Source organism: Miscanthus floridulus, chromosome 3 (genome assembly GCF_019320115.1).
Source record: "Miscanthus floridulus cultivar M001 chromosome 3, ASM1932011v1, whole genome shotgun sequence".
In the NCBI taxonomy this organism is placed as follows: Eukaryota; Viridiplantae; Streptophyta; class Magnoliopsida; order Poales; family Poaceae; genus Miscanthus; species Miscanthus floridulus.
In genome coordinates this window covers 138247840-138262587 of record NC_089582.1, presented here as the reverse complement: position 1 = coordinate 138262587, position 14748 = coordinate 138247840, and the positions used below count along the sequence as shown (strand labels likewise).

Genomic DNA, 14748 nt, shown 5'->3' with positions numbered 1-14748 from the left:
ACACAACAGTGCGCAAGGGGTTGACGAGGATCCACAGGTGATATACCCAATTCCATTATGACGGTCGTTCACCAGTTCGCTGTTGAGCGAACGGTGCAGCATGCACGCCAGCCGCCCACTCTTTCCCGCTCACTTTTTCCGTTGCTGATATCGTCTTAAAAAAGAAAGATATTTATTTTAAATTGCTATAACTTTTGAACGGCGCATCAATTTTTAATTTCGTCGGCACTGGTGTATTCTACGTGACAAGACAAACAAAAGTAAATCTCACTTGCATATGTTTTAAAGAATTTTCTTTTTCTAATAGCAATTTATGTATATTAACTTATAACTTATGCACATAAATTATATTAAATAACTTAAATACACAAATTGTATAGAATAACTTATGTACATAAGTTGTGTTTGATAACTTTTGTACCTAAGTTGTGTTCCATAACTTTTTGTGTTTTCATGTTTTAGCATAAGTTATAAGTTAATTTATTCTTTTGTGTTTAATAACTTTTGTGTTTCTAAGTTTTGACATAAGTTATAAGTTGATTGTTCCTTTGTGTTTAATAACTTTTATCCGTAGGTTGTATGTTATAATTTTATTGCTACTACAAAAAAAATTTAAAACATATGTAAGTGTGGTATAGTTTTGTTTGACTCGTTGCGTAGAAGTTAGAACACACCGGTGCAGATGGAATTAAAAACGGATACACCGTTCAGAAGTTATAGTATTTTGAAATAAATGTTTTTTTTTGAACGACATCAGTGCTGACATCATAGCCTGGGAAGTGCGCGCAATAAGTACGGCTCGCTGCTGCTACTATCCAAACGAGGTAACTGGTGGGATTTTTTCTTTTCCAGAAAAGAAAATTAATGATGTTGGAAAATTATTCGCTGATCTCAGCTTGGGTGGGCGTTCGCTCGTTAGTGCGGCCGGGTGATAGATGACATGCGTCCGCGAAAGCCAACGTGTGATAGATGAGGTGGAGTGGTGGACGCCCGTGCGGGGTTTTACCGTGCTGCGTCGGGGACACGTGCCGAGCGTGAGGGCCAAGATTTCACTCTGCGCTGAATACTACTCGCGTGTTGTCAGTGGCGAAACGTCGGCCCATGGAGAAAAGGTAATCGATATTATTTGATACGTTTTAAATTATAAGGCGATCCAACTTGTAAGGGTTTGTTTGATCCCTTGGGCTAACAACTAGTTGTTAAAGTTTAACCTATAAGGATACAAATAGGTGGGCTAAACTTTAGTCAATATCTGGACTAGTTGTTAGCTCAATAGTCCATCAAACTCAGCTATTAGGGACTAATTTTTCTAGCTAATCACTGGTCTCGGTTCATCCAAACAGGGTCTAAATCCTAGTTTGTAAATCGAGGAACCTTCTGAAACTTTGCTTGGATTAATAAAGTTGTTTAATCAAAATCACCAGAAAACACAGCTAAAGATGCCAATTGCGTGTGGTCACCTCGACCTGGGCACTGCTGCGCGCGGCTCAGGCAGGCGTCCATCGCCACGTGTATGCCGGCATGCTGCCCGTGTCACACCGATTGGCCGCAGCGTCGCCCTGCCTGCGTGCTCCTGTCCGTTGCCGTGCCTACTGGCCGTCACCATGCTCTCGTGAGTCGTGCCTTGCTGCACGCGCCATCAACCTCGCGGCACGCGCCGTCAACTCTGCCCGTTGCGTCGCCATGCTCGCCGCGCCATAGCACTGGCTGCCGCCCTGCGTCGACCAACGCCCTCGCGCTGATGCCCGTTGCGTCGCCATGATCGCCGCGCCATAGCACTGGCTGCCGCCCTGCGTCGACCAACGCCCTCTCCCTGATGCCCGCTGCGTCGCCGTGCTTGTCGCGCCATAGCACTGGCTACCGCCCAGCGTCGACCACTGCCCTTGCCTTGATGTCGACATCGTCCTTCAAGAAGCCAAGCCAGCCTTACCGTGCCTTGACCAGTCGTGCTCTCCCCGTGACGTCTCGCCGCGCCCAACCAAAATGCCCGATCTTCCGTCGATCGCGCCGACGGCCTGTGACCTCGCCTTGTCCCTAGGCCATGCGCCATCAATGTCGCGCACAAGTGGACGTCTACGGCGTGCCTTGGAAGCCTGCCCAAGCCATCGAGAAGCCATGGCCTCATCGTTATGTAAGAGCAACTCATAGCCCCTAGAACAGGGCCTTTATTTTTTATTTGGGTGCTCCCCTTACTTATGGGTGCCTAAAATTTTGCTTCTACTCCAATAGCACCATCCAAATAAAGGCCCCCAAATCCAAATCAGCCGTCAATGATGCAGGGACCACTTGTCATTGGCTTAAATCTTTCTTCCCCACATCCTCCACACACACAGGCCAGGATGAAGCAGGAGGGGTTGGTGCCGAGCAGCGGCATGAGGCCCTCACGGGCGTAGCAGTCGCATGACGCGGATGAGCGCGACGGCGGCCTTTCCACGGGGCTCCGACCTCCGGTGCCGGTAGTGGAGTGGCCGGTGCTGCGGGGAAGAGCGCCGGCGCAGCGGAGGAGAGGTCCGCGCGCCCACGCGGCGTAGCAGAGCACCGGCACGCTGGAAGGTCCTAATATGGCTAGAGGGAGGGTGAATAGCCTATTTAAAAATCTACAAATCAACTAGAGCAATTTGATTAGTATGACAAATAGCGTAATGCAAACTTGCTCTAGCTCTACAAGGGTTGCAAGCCACCTATCCAACAATTCTGGTTGCAATGATTACTTAGGCACACAAACTTGCTATGTAATTACTCACTAAGAGCTCTCAATCTTGCTACTCTAAAGAGCTCAACTAGATAAATGTAAATAATAAAGCAAGCTCTCAATTCTCATTACACTAAAGAGCTTGTATCAACTAGTTTGCAAGAATATAAATAAGTGAGTAGGGTGATTATACCGATGTGTAGGGGATGAACCAATCACAAGATGAATATATAGCCAATCACCGAGAGAATGCCAAAGACAAGAGACAATCGATTTTCTCCCGAGGTTCACATGCTTGCCAACACGCTACGTCCCCGTTGTGTCGACCAACACTTGGTGGTTCGGCGGCTAAGAGGTGTTTCACAAACCTCGTCCACACAATAGGACACCGCAAGAACCGACCCACAAGTGAGGTAACTCAATAACACGAGCAATTTACTAGAGTTACCTTTCGGCACTCCGCCGGGAAAGGTACAACTCCCCTTACAATCACCGGAGATGGCCACGAACAATCACCAACTTGTGCCAATCCTCCACCGCTGCTTCGACCATCTAGGTGGTGGCAACCACCCAGAGAAACAAGCGAAATCCGTAGCGCAACACGAATACCAAGTGCCTCTAGATGCAATCACTCAAGCAATGCACTTGGATTCTCTCCCAATCTCATAATGATGATGAATCAATGATGGAGATGAGTGGAAGGACTTTGGCTAAGCTCATAAGGTTGCAATGTCAATGAAAAATGTGCAAGAGATAGAGCTACAACCGGCCATGGGGCTTAAATAGAAGCCCCCATGAAATAGAGCCGTTATACCCCGTCACTGGGCAAAACGCGCTCTGACCGGACGCTCCGGTCATACTGACCGGACCCTAGACTCAGCGTCTGGTCCACTGATTTATGCCATGTGTCACTAGCTTCAAACGCTGTTCGTCAGATTTCAACGGCTACGAAGCTGACCGGACGCTCCGGCAAAACTGACCAGACGCTAAAGCCCCAGTGTCCGGTCGCTTCCAGTAAGCTCCCCGAGGTGTATTTCTTCGACCGGACGCGTCCGGTCCACCTTGACCGGACATAGCCCAACATCTGAGGGTGTACCCTAGCTACTATACCGCTAAGTCAGCATGACTGGACGCAGGCAGTCAACGTCTGGTGCATTCAGATCCAGCGTCCAGTCACTTGATCGATGCTGGCATCTCCTCTGTCTTCTTTACCCTTGCTCAAATATGCTAACCACCAAGTGTATCACCTTATGCACATGTGTTAGCATATTTTCACAAATGTTTTCAAGGGTGTTAGCACTCCACTAGATCCTAAATGCATATGCAATAAGTTAGAGCATCTAGTGGCACTTTGATAATCGCATTTTGATTCGAGTTTCACTCCTCTTAATAGTACGACTATCTATGCTAAATGTGATCACACTCACTAAGTGCCTTGATCACTAAAACAAAATGGCTTCTACATTTTATACCTTTGCCTTGAGCCTTTTATTTTTCTCTTTCTTCTTTTCTAAGTTTAAGAATTTGACCATCACCATGCCATCACCATTGTTATGATCTTCGCCATTGCTTCATCACTTGGAGTAGTGCTACCTATCTCATAATCATCTTGATAAACTAGGTTAGCACTTAGGGTTTCATCAATTAACCAAAACCAAACTAGAGCTTTTAATCTCCCCTTTTTGGTAATTGATGACAACCCTTATACAAAGATATGAATTAAAGTACATTTGAATCCATGTTGCTTGCCCAAGCATATTTACCATGTGTAAAGGATATGGACAAGTTTTATGAACTCCATATGACAGTAATTGCTCCCCCTATATATGTGCTAAGAGTTTGGATTGAAGCTTTGCACATATGATTAGATAGGAAATATAGGAGTCAATTTCTACCAAATGATGCTAAGGTATAAGAGATGGACCTTTGAAGCGTGATACCAATCGAAGTGCACCAATATACCATTCTTAGCACCATTAGTAACTAGACATACACCAAAAACTAGAATACCTCATGAGATCAATATTACAAGCAAGGATCTAGTTTTCATAGAGTGAACATAGGTCTAGTTACTTTAGCCTATGCATGCTAGTTTTTCATTTCAATATTCAAACCTACAACTAGCATACACCACACAAACATGGATATTTGAAATTAAAACTTATACCATGCAAGCAAATATATGTAATGCACATTCAAATGCACTATACAAGTTTATGAGCTTGCTCCCCCTATTTGTATGCTCAAAATTTTAATTGATCCCCTTCCTTTGTCATATTTTATCTCTCCCCCTTTGTTTCTTTGTTGTCTTTTCACTATCTTTGTACACTATTTCTTCCCCTTTGTCATCAATGACCACAAAGGCTTAAAGTATAGATAGGGTAGGATTATTAATGTCAACAATTTGCACAAAAAGTAACCTCAAATTATAGATATGTTGGGGTGAAACCATATGAAATGAGGATCATTTTCTCAATTTGGTTCAATCTAGATTACTTGCAAAAGATATTTAACTCGGTTTGATCCAAGGACAAGCTTCTTCACACCTCCAAATAAGGGTTATCTTATACCATGTTGAGTTAAACACTTATAGCTTATTTTCTAAATCAAACACTAGGTTTACAAGCCCATAAATATGTCATATGCTACCACTAGATCATTTCAAACATACAAGCAATAGTGGTACCATATAAGCATCAAATTCATTTGATTTTCATGAATGAGCCTAGGACATGATAGGAATGACTAGATGCACTAAACAAGTCCTTAGCAATGGATGGGTGACATGTCAATCAACTTTACCTTGCTTTGCTCGAAGGAGAGGTATGTTATATAGTGGGGGTGCATCAACACATATTGGAGAAGTCAAGTATGTTCAATTCATTCCTTAGCTTGCAAAACCTCTTTTCATCAAGTGGCTTGGTGAATATGTCGGCAAGTTGATCTTCGGTGCCCACACTCTCTATGCAAATGTCCCCTTTTTGTTGGTGATCTCTTATGAAATAATGGCGGACATCAATATACTTTGTTCTTGAGTGTTGAACCGGGTTGTTGGTGAGCTTTACGGCACTTTTATTGTCACATAACAATGGCACTTGCTTGAACTTGATTCCAAAGTCACTCAAGGTAGCCTTCATCCAAAGTAATTAAGCACAACAACTACTGGCCAAAATATACTCCGCTTCGGCGGTTGAAAGTGCTACACTATTTTGCTTCTTTGATGACCAAGATACAAGTGATCTTCCCAATAGTTGATATGTGCCCGATGTGCTCTTTCTCTCTACTTTGCATCCCGTATAATCGGAGTCCGAATATCCAATCAACTCAAATCTTGCTCCTTTGGGATACCATAATCCAAAATGTTGTGTATGCTTCAAGTACCTCAATATTCTCTTAGTTGCCTTCAAATGACTTTCTCTTGGTGAGGCTTGAAATCTAGCACACATGCATACACTAAACATCACATCCGACCTTAATGTGGTCACATAGAGTAGACTTCCAATCATAGACTGATACATCTTTTGATTCACTATGTTGTCACTAGCATCACTATCTAAGCTTCCACTTGTCCCTATTGGTGTACTAATAGCTTTACTCTCATCCATTTTAAATTTCTTGAGCATGTCCTTGATATACTTGCCTTGACTCACAAATGTGCCATTCTTCATTTGCTTAATTTGAAGATCAAGGAAGTAACTAAGCTCTTCAATCATAGACATCTCAAACTCACTTGCCATCATCTTACCAAACTCCTCACAAAATTCTTAATTTGTTGATCCAAATATGATATCATCAACATAGATTTGCATTACAAACAAGTCATTTCTAAGCTTCTTGGTGAAGAGAGTAGTGTCAACCTTTCCCATCTTGAATCCCTTAGAGAGTAGGAAGTCCCTCAATCTCTCATACCATGCTCTAGGTGCTTGTTTCAATCCATACAAAGCCTTTCTCAACTTATAGACATGGTTGGGTTTCTTCACATCTTTAAAATCATGAGGTTGCTCAACATACACAAGCTTATTGATGTACCCATTTAAAAATGCACTTTTCACATCCATTTGGTACAACTTGATGTTGTTGGCACAAGCATAAGCTAGCAAGATCCTAATTGCTTCCAATCTTACAACCGGGGCATATGTTTCTCTAAAGTCAAGTCCTTCAACTTGAGTGTAACCTTGAGCCACTAATCTTGCTTTGTTCCTTATTACTATCCCATCTTGATCTTGCTTGTTCCGAAAGACCCACTTAGTTCCAATTACATTATGATCCTTAGGCCTCTCAACTAAATCCCATACTTGGTTTCTTGTGAAGTTGTTTAGCTCTTCATGCATAGCATTGATCCAATCAATATTCCTTAAAGCTTCATCTATCTTCTTAGGTTCAATGGATGACACAAATGAGAAGTTCTCACAAAATGAAGCCAATCTTGATCTTATTTGCACACCTCTTGAAATATCACCAATCATAGTATCCAATGGATGATCTCTTGCAACATTGGTTGGTTGAAGCACTTGCACTTGATTGCTAGCATTTGATTGATCACTTGGTTAAGATGATGAACTAGCCATTTGTTGATCTTACACATTGTCATTACTAGTGCTTGCTTGGATTTGATTATAAAAACCACTAGCTTGCACATTTGAGTTAGAGAGCACTTGATTTTTGTCATCTTCAACATCAATCACCTCTCTAGGCCTTAAATCACAAAGGTCCATGTTCTTCATTGCATTGACCAATTGAGTGCCTCTTACATCATCTAGATTCTCATCTTCCTCTTGGGAATCATTTGTTTCATCAAACTCCACATCATGAACCTCTTCAAGAGTACCACTAGCCAAATTCCAAACTCGATAAGCTTTGCTAGTAGTGGAGTAACCAAGCAAGAAACCTTCATCACATTTCTTTTCAAACTTGCTTAATCTAATACCTTTCTTCAATGTATAGTATTTACAACCAAAAACCCGAAAATATGCTATGTTGGGCTTTCTTTCATTCAATAGCTCATAAGGTATTTTCTCTATCATGGGGTGACAATAGAGTCGGTTGCTATAGTAGCAAGCCGTGTTGATTGCTTTGGCCCAAAATGAATGACTCACATTGTACTCACTCAACATTGATCTTACCATATCAATCAAGGTTCTATTCTTTTTTTCAACTAGCCAATTTGATTGAGAAGTATACTTGACCGAGAATTGATATCTAATTCCAAATTCATTACATAACTCATCAATTCTAGTGTTCTTGAACTCACTTTCATTGTCACTTCTAACTTTCTTGATGGTTATTTCAAACTCATTGTGAATGCCCTTGATAAATAATTTGAATGTTGCAAACACATCACTCTTATCAACAAGAAAGAACACCCATGTATATCTAGTAAAATTATCCACAATCACAAATTCATATTTGTTTCCACCAATGCTAGTGTATGTGGTTGGTCCAAATAAGTCTATATGCATCAACTCAAATGCCTTGGATGTACTCATCATGCTCTTCTTAGGATGTGTATTACCAATTTGCTTTCCGGCTTGACATGCACTACATAGCTTATTCTTCTTAAATGTGACATCTTTTAAGCCTCTAAGTCATGCTTAATCAATTTGTTCAATTGTTTCATTCCAACATGACCAAGCCTTCTATGCCATAACCAACCCATGCTAGACTTAGTGATAAAACATGTTGACAATTGACCTTCTCTAGCATTGAAATCAACTAAGTATAAATTCTCATATCTAAATACTTTGAATATCAAGTTAGAGCCATCTACACTTATGATCTCTACATCATCCACACCAAATATGCACTTGAAACTAAGATCATATAATTGAGCTACCGACAATAGGTTGAAGTTCAAGCTCTCTACTAGTAGCATATTAGAAATGCTCAAATAATTAGATATTGCAATCTTACCAAGCCTTTTGACCTTGCCTTTACCATTGTCACCAAATGTGATACTATCAATCCCATTGCTCTTGTTTTCATTGATTGAATTGAACATTCTTGGATCACCGGTCATATGTTATGTGCACCCACTATCAAGCACCCAATGCCTTCCTCTGGCTTTATAATTTACCTATAAAAGAAGATCAATTCTTTTTAGGTACCCAAACTTGCTTGGGTCCTTGTAGGTTAGTCACCAAGGTCTTTGGTACCCAAATGGCCTTCTTCTTTGGGCCCACAATTGGTGTACCAATGAACTTAGCCTTCACATCATTGGCACCCTTATAAAGCATGTAACAAGAATCAAATTTGATTGATGATACATTAGGTAGCTTGTTCTTGTTAGTCTTGCAATTTTGCTCTATATGCCCAACTTGCTTGCATCTATTGCAAACCCGATCATTGTCCTTCACAAAGCTAGCTTTGGGAGTGACAAAGACCGCCTTGCCTTTCTTAGAGGTATAGCCTAATCCCTCTTTGTTGAGAAAAAATCTTTGGCTACCCAAGCACTTTAGCAAGTGGGCTTCTCCACCATAGGCATTGTCTAAGGCACGAGTGAGCTCATTTACCTCCTTCTTGAGGTTCTTATTTTCCACCATTAGTGATGTATCATTCATAGGTGGAGTAGTAATGATTGTGCTACAAGAAGTGTTAGTAGGAGCAATAATAATTGGTTCATGAAAAGATTCATCAATAAGATCATATGTTAGTCCCACATCACATGTTATGATCACTTGCTCCTTCTTGGCTTCCTCCACTTTGACTTGCTCAATGAGAGAGAAGTGAGCCTTTTCAAGCTTAGAGTGAGCTTTGCCAAGCTTCTCATGGGCTTCCATTAGCCTCTCATGAGTGGCATTGATCTCATCAAGGGATTGCTCAAGAAATTTGACTTTCTTGTTCAATTTCTTGCACTCCTTTCTCTTTATCTCAAAGCAAGTATGCACTTGCTCATACATGTCCATGAGCTCCTCCTTGGAGTACTCATTATCATCATCATCACTCCTACAAGTATCACTTTCACATTCATCATCATCACTCACATCATATTTTACCTTGGTAGGTTTTGCCATGAGGCATGTTGATGGAGTGTCGAAGATGGAGGCCTTGTTGTTGATGGCAATGCTTGCTAGTGCTCTCTTGATAGATTTCTTGTCATCATCACTAGAGCTATCACTATCTGAAGAGCCATCACTATCCCATGTGACCATATATCCTCCACCCTTCTTCTTTTTTTGGAAGGTCATCTTCTTCTCTTTCTTCTCCTTCTTTTCTTTCTTATTCTTCTTGTGCTTCTTTTTCTCATCTTCATCATTGTCACTATTATATGGACAATTTGCGACTACATGATCAGGGCTCTTGCAATTATAGCATCTTCTCACATACTATTTTTTCTTGGTGTGATCTCTTCTCTTTCTTGCACCATAGCCCTTCTTCTTCATGAATTTTCCCATCTTGCGCACAAAGAGAGCCATAGCTTCATCATCAATATCACTAAGATCATCATCATCACTTGATTCTTTCTTGGACTTGCCTTTGTTCTTTATGATGATGAGCTAGCCTTGAATGCTATGCTTTTCTTCTTCTTGTCTTCTTCTTCCTTCTTGTCATCTTTATCATTCCCCTTCCTTTCCACACGGTACGTCTCTTGTGTCATGACATCATCTAGTACTTGGTTGGGGGTAATATCCTTCAATCCTCCTCTTATGATGAGCAATCTCAACATCTCAAATCTTGGAGGTAGGCACATTAAGAACCGATGAGAGACATCATCATCCTTGATCATTTCTCCCAAAGTCTTCAAGTCATTGACAATTACTTGCAATCGATGGAACATCTCCGGAATGCTCTCATCTTCCTTCATCTTGAAGCTTGTCAACTTGTCATTGAGGATGTACAACTTGGCACTCTTCACCGCCGGTGTGCCCTCATATGTTTCCTCCAATCTCTTCCACACCTCATTTGCTCTTTCACAATCCTTGATTTGCTCAAACACCTTGGAGTCAATGGCATTGTATATGGTGTTGAGAGCCATTGTATTGCATTGCTTGTTGATCTTATCTTGGTTAGTTGGATCATCAGGATCAATGATAGCATAGTCATTCTTGGTCACTTCCCATACTTAATCATTGATTGAACCAAGATACATCCTCATCTTTCTCTTCCAATAATCATAGCATGTGCCATCAAAGAACGGTGGTTTGCCTCCCACATGGTTGAACACAACTTGAGCCATAATTTGACACCGAGGTTGTTAAGCCTTCAATCAAACGGTGACCACGGCTCTGATACCACTTAGAAGGTCTTAATATGGCTAGAGGGAGGGTGAATAGCCTATTTAAAAATCTACAAATCAACTAGAGAAATTTGATTAGTATGACAAATAGCGTAATGCAAATTTACTCTAGCTCTACAAGGGTTGCAAGTCACCTATCCAACAATTCTAGTTGCAATGATTACTTAGGCACACAAACTTGCTATGTAATTACTCACTAAGAGCTCTCAATCTTGCTACTCTAAAGAGCTCAACTAGATGAATGTAAATAATAAAGCAAGCTCTCAATTCTAATTACACTAAAGAGCTTGTATCAACTAGTTTGCAAGAATATAAATAAGTGAGTAAGGTGATTATACCGACGTATAGGGGATGAACCAATCACAAGATGAATATATAGCCAATCACCGAGAAAATGCCAAAGACAAGAGACAATCGATTTTCTCCCGAGGTTCACGTGCTTTTATTTGGTTCACGTGTTTTTATTTGGTAATAGTTGTTCAATTGTTGATTAATTAGGCTCAAAATATTCGTCTCGCAAAGTACAATCAAACTGTACAATTAGTTTTTGATTTTATCAATATTTAGTACTTACCATAAGTTTAATGTGATAGGAAATCTTTTTTTTATATAGTGTTAAAGTTGGGAATTTGGTTGGAAATAAACACACCCACAATCGGAAAATATCACTACTGTTTCATCCCTTCCCAGCACCGTCTCCCCCGCGTTCTTTTCTCACAAATAAAAAACTTGCGGCCATTGCTGGTTCAGCATCATCCCATCCCCTCGCACCGCTGGCCCCCGGCGACTCGCCATCTTCGGATCGTCAGAGCAGAGCAGGGGTGCGGGAAGTGCCCAACACTAGAGCACAGGGAGCAGGATGGGCACCTGCAAGCGATCAGCGACGGTTACAATCTCTCGTGCTTCGTCAATCTCTCGCGCCCTCCCCGTCCGTCCCGCTGTCTCTCCGCCCGCCCGCCCGATGCTACCGGCCACCGAAACGCTGGTGTCCCAGGTGCCCAGGTCGCCGTCGATCCCCGTGTGGCAGCAGGGGCTCCGGGCTCGCACCACCTTCTGCGCCCGGCTCGATGGCTAGGCAGTCGGCCATTTGTGAAACGTGATGTCAGGGTCGCCGCCGGCGCGGACCTGATTTTGGCTTCGAGCTCGACATGGACGACGCCTACCATGTGTTCGATAAAATGCCCGCATGGTAATTTTTTGCCTCTCTTTTTATTTTTATTTAGTGTTCGATAAACTCTACTTTTTCTGTATTTAGGAGTTGTCCTCTTTGTCCATGGCACTGCTGGTTCACAGGTGGTTAAAACTGAGTCTGGTCGTAACTATGGAGAACATGGCAGCTGCATGAAAAGGTTTACTTTCTCTTCTAATTGTTTTTGGGTCTTTTAACATAGTTCAACATATATATATATATATATATATATATATATATATATATATATATATATATATATATATATATATATATATATATATGTTGTCAGTTGTGAACTTGAATATCCCAATTATAAGACCACTCAGGTATTATGTGAACTTGAGACATGTTTACACTGCTTTGACAGAATCTGTTAACAAAGTTCAGCATTTTTTTTAGTAATGCTTATGTATTTTGGTGATAATTGTCCACTACTTCTCACCATATCAATGTGTGCATAATTGAAGAACTGCATAAGGTATTATAAGGTGAGGATTTCGGAAGCCTCTAACTACACTTTTGCTCTAATAATTTCCATGTATTCCTTCTGATTCCGTCAATCGCGACCCTTTGCTTCCCGTGATGCTATTTGATGATCTGTGTATCTGTAGTTTAGGCAGAAACAGTGGACTTATGAAGCAACTGTTATCCAAATACTAGGCTTACATAAGTATATTAGGATTATCAGTGACAGATTTATAAACATCCTTAGCTCTTTTGCTTTGTATAAAAAAAGATTTAAAAGCATCTTTTGGTGGCAGCCTGGTATGGTTGAGCTTGAAGGACGTCAGGTGGTAATAAGATCAAGGACACTTATGTCTCATTTTGTGTTTCAGTGATTGCTACATTCATAGCTGATCCCTACAAACCAGGAGACGACCATCTGTTGGTGCATGCTGCCACCATCAGTTTGATGCTGAGGAAGGCAAAGGCCGAACAACATGTCTGCAATATCTCTGATGCCCTAACATTCCTGAGGGAGAATCTATATATTTTCCCTTTTTCTCTCTCATAATCCATGTTAACTGCTTAGGAAGGTTTTGCATGCAGAAGAAAGCCACCTGTATCAAATGTGCACAACAAATTGGAGGAGCTAGATGAAACTAATGTTGACTTATGACGATGAATTTTGTTCCTGTAGGCTCTAAGCAATTTCTAGAGTGGGAACTGGATCACGAGTGCCCGGGGCAAGAGACACATTTTTTTTTTGCGAGTCTTGGTCATGTTTCAGGCAGAAGGAATCCTTGTTTGGGCAACGTTGACAATCTCCATGAGATGTGCACTTGCAATTTCATAGAGATTTTTTGAGTTCACCTTGTTGAGTTATTTTTCTTGGGCATGTGTGGTAGAGTTCAAGCTCGTCTAGGAGCTGGGATTTAAACAATCCGATTGATGATGACCGGGATGTACTCAGAGAATTTAGGGATGTTCATAATTCAATGGAAAAGGCACGAATAAACAGTAGCACCTGAAATTTGGATTTTCTAAGCAAATGAATTCAGGGCATATGAATGTAAGCAACACTTTACTTCCCAGGTTGTTTAACAATAGGGAAGCACACATGTCCATGTTGAAACTTAACAAGATGAGTGGGCATGATTTTGTTTCCGCTGCAACGCACGGGCATGATCCTAGTCATCTAAAATAGATCACCCCCATCTTTATTCTTTGTTCCTAAATAAATGAATGGATGTACTTGTGCCTGATTCGGAACCAAGATGAACACAAGATATTGTTTTATATATGTGTTATAAGTGGGAAATATACGAGAACACGGATTTTTAAGCTCATAACGATCATCACACAAATGATTTTTTATTCCCGTTGCAACCTACGAGCAAAAACCTATTATTACATAACTATGTCTTCTGCAGAGGATGGCCAAACACTATGGAAGAACTTTGTTCTCATCTACGCCAATAGGTCAATCACAAAGTTCACAGTGGTTTTATAATTCCTATCTGTACAAGAATATCATAGTCGCATAATAGAAAAAAATATGAAAGAGATAGTTAAACTTGTCTATCATGCACTTGTTTTGACACTATTACTAAAATTGGTGCTTATTAATTTGAATTTAGTATAGTATTGTTAAGCTGAGTTAAAAAAAATAGTTTTGACCAACTGTTTTTTTATACTCTTATTGAAGCGTACGGGCATGTGCTAGTGGTACAAAATTAATATCATTAGATAAATCTTAAATCTATTTTTATAATAATTTATTTATTTGGAGATATGTTGTACGCATTTTCTACAAATGGAGTAGAGTTCACTGGTTTTCATTGCTTTTGTGATCCGGTATATCATCGTACACATACAGAAATGCAAGGAGTCACTCCAGTGAATTGAGTAGGACCATGATCGAGGGAAAGCAGCAAAATTTAAAAAAAGAAGAAGCAATCTGAAATTAGTAGATGTAGGAAAGGAGGGAACACTTGGTCCAACCTGGGGAGATTAAGCTTCCGCGGTTGTCCAATGACTTAGACTGGGCATATTTGGATTTACAGATTATTTGACCTGAATGTGCCCTGCCTTATCCATTGTTTTCCTATAATGTCCTTAAGACTTTGAGTTGAAGGATAACGAGAAACAATGAACCGTCTCTACCAGCATATTGAGCACGTCTTGTCC

General features: G+C 40.9%; 1 long non-coding RNA gene across 1 annotated transcript; it reads left to right on the top strand.

The window, feature by feature from the left end:
• Positions 1-11653: 11653 nt before the first annotated feature.
• LOC136547152 (uncharacterized) lies at positions 11654-13567 on the top strand. Its single transcript, XR_010781490.1, has 3 exons — positions 11654-12114; positions 12181-12274; positions 12954-13567. It is a non-coding gene; the product is annotated as an uncharacterized lncRNA (long non-coding RNA).
• The last annotated feature ends 1181 nt before the right edge of the window (positions 13568-14748 follow it).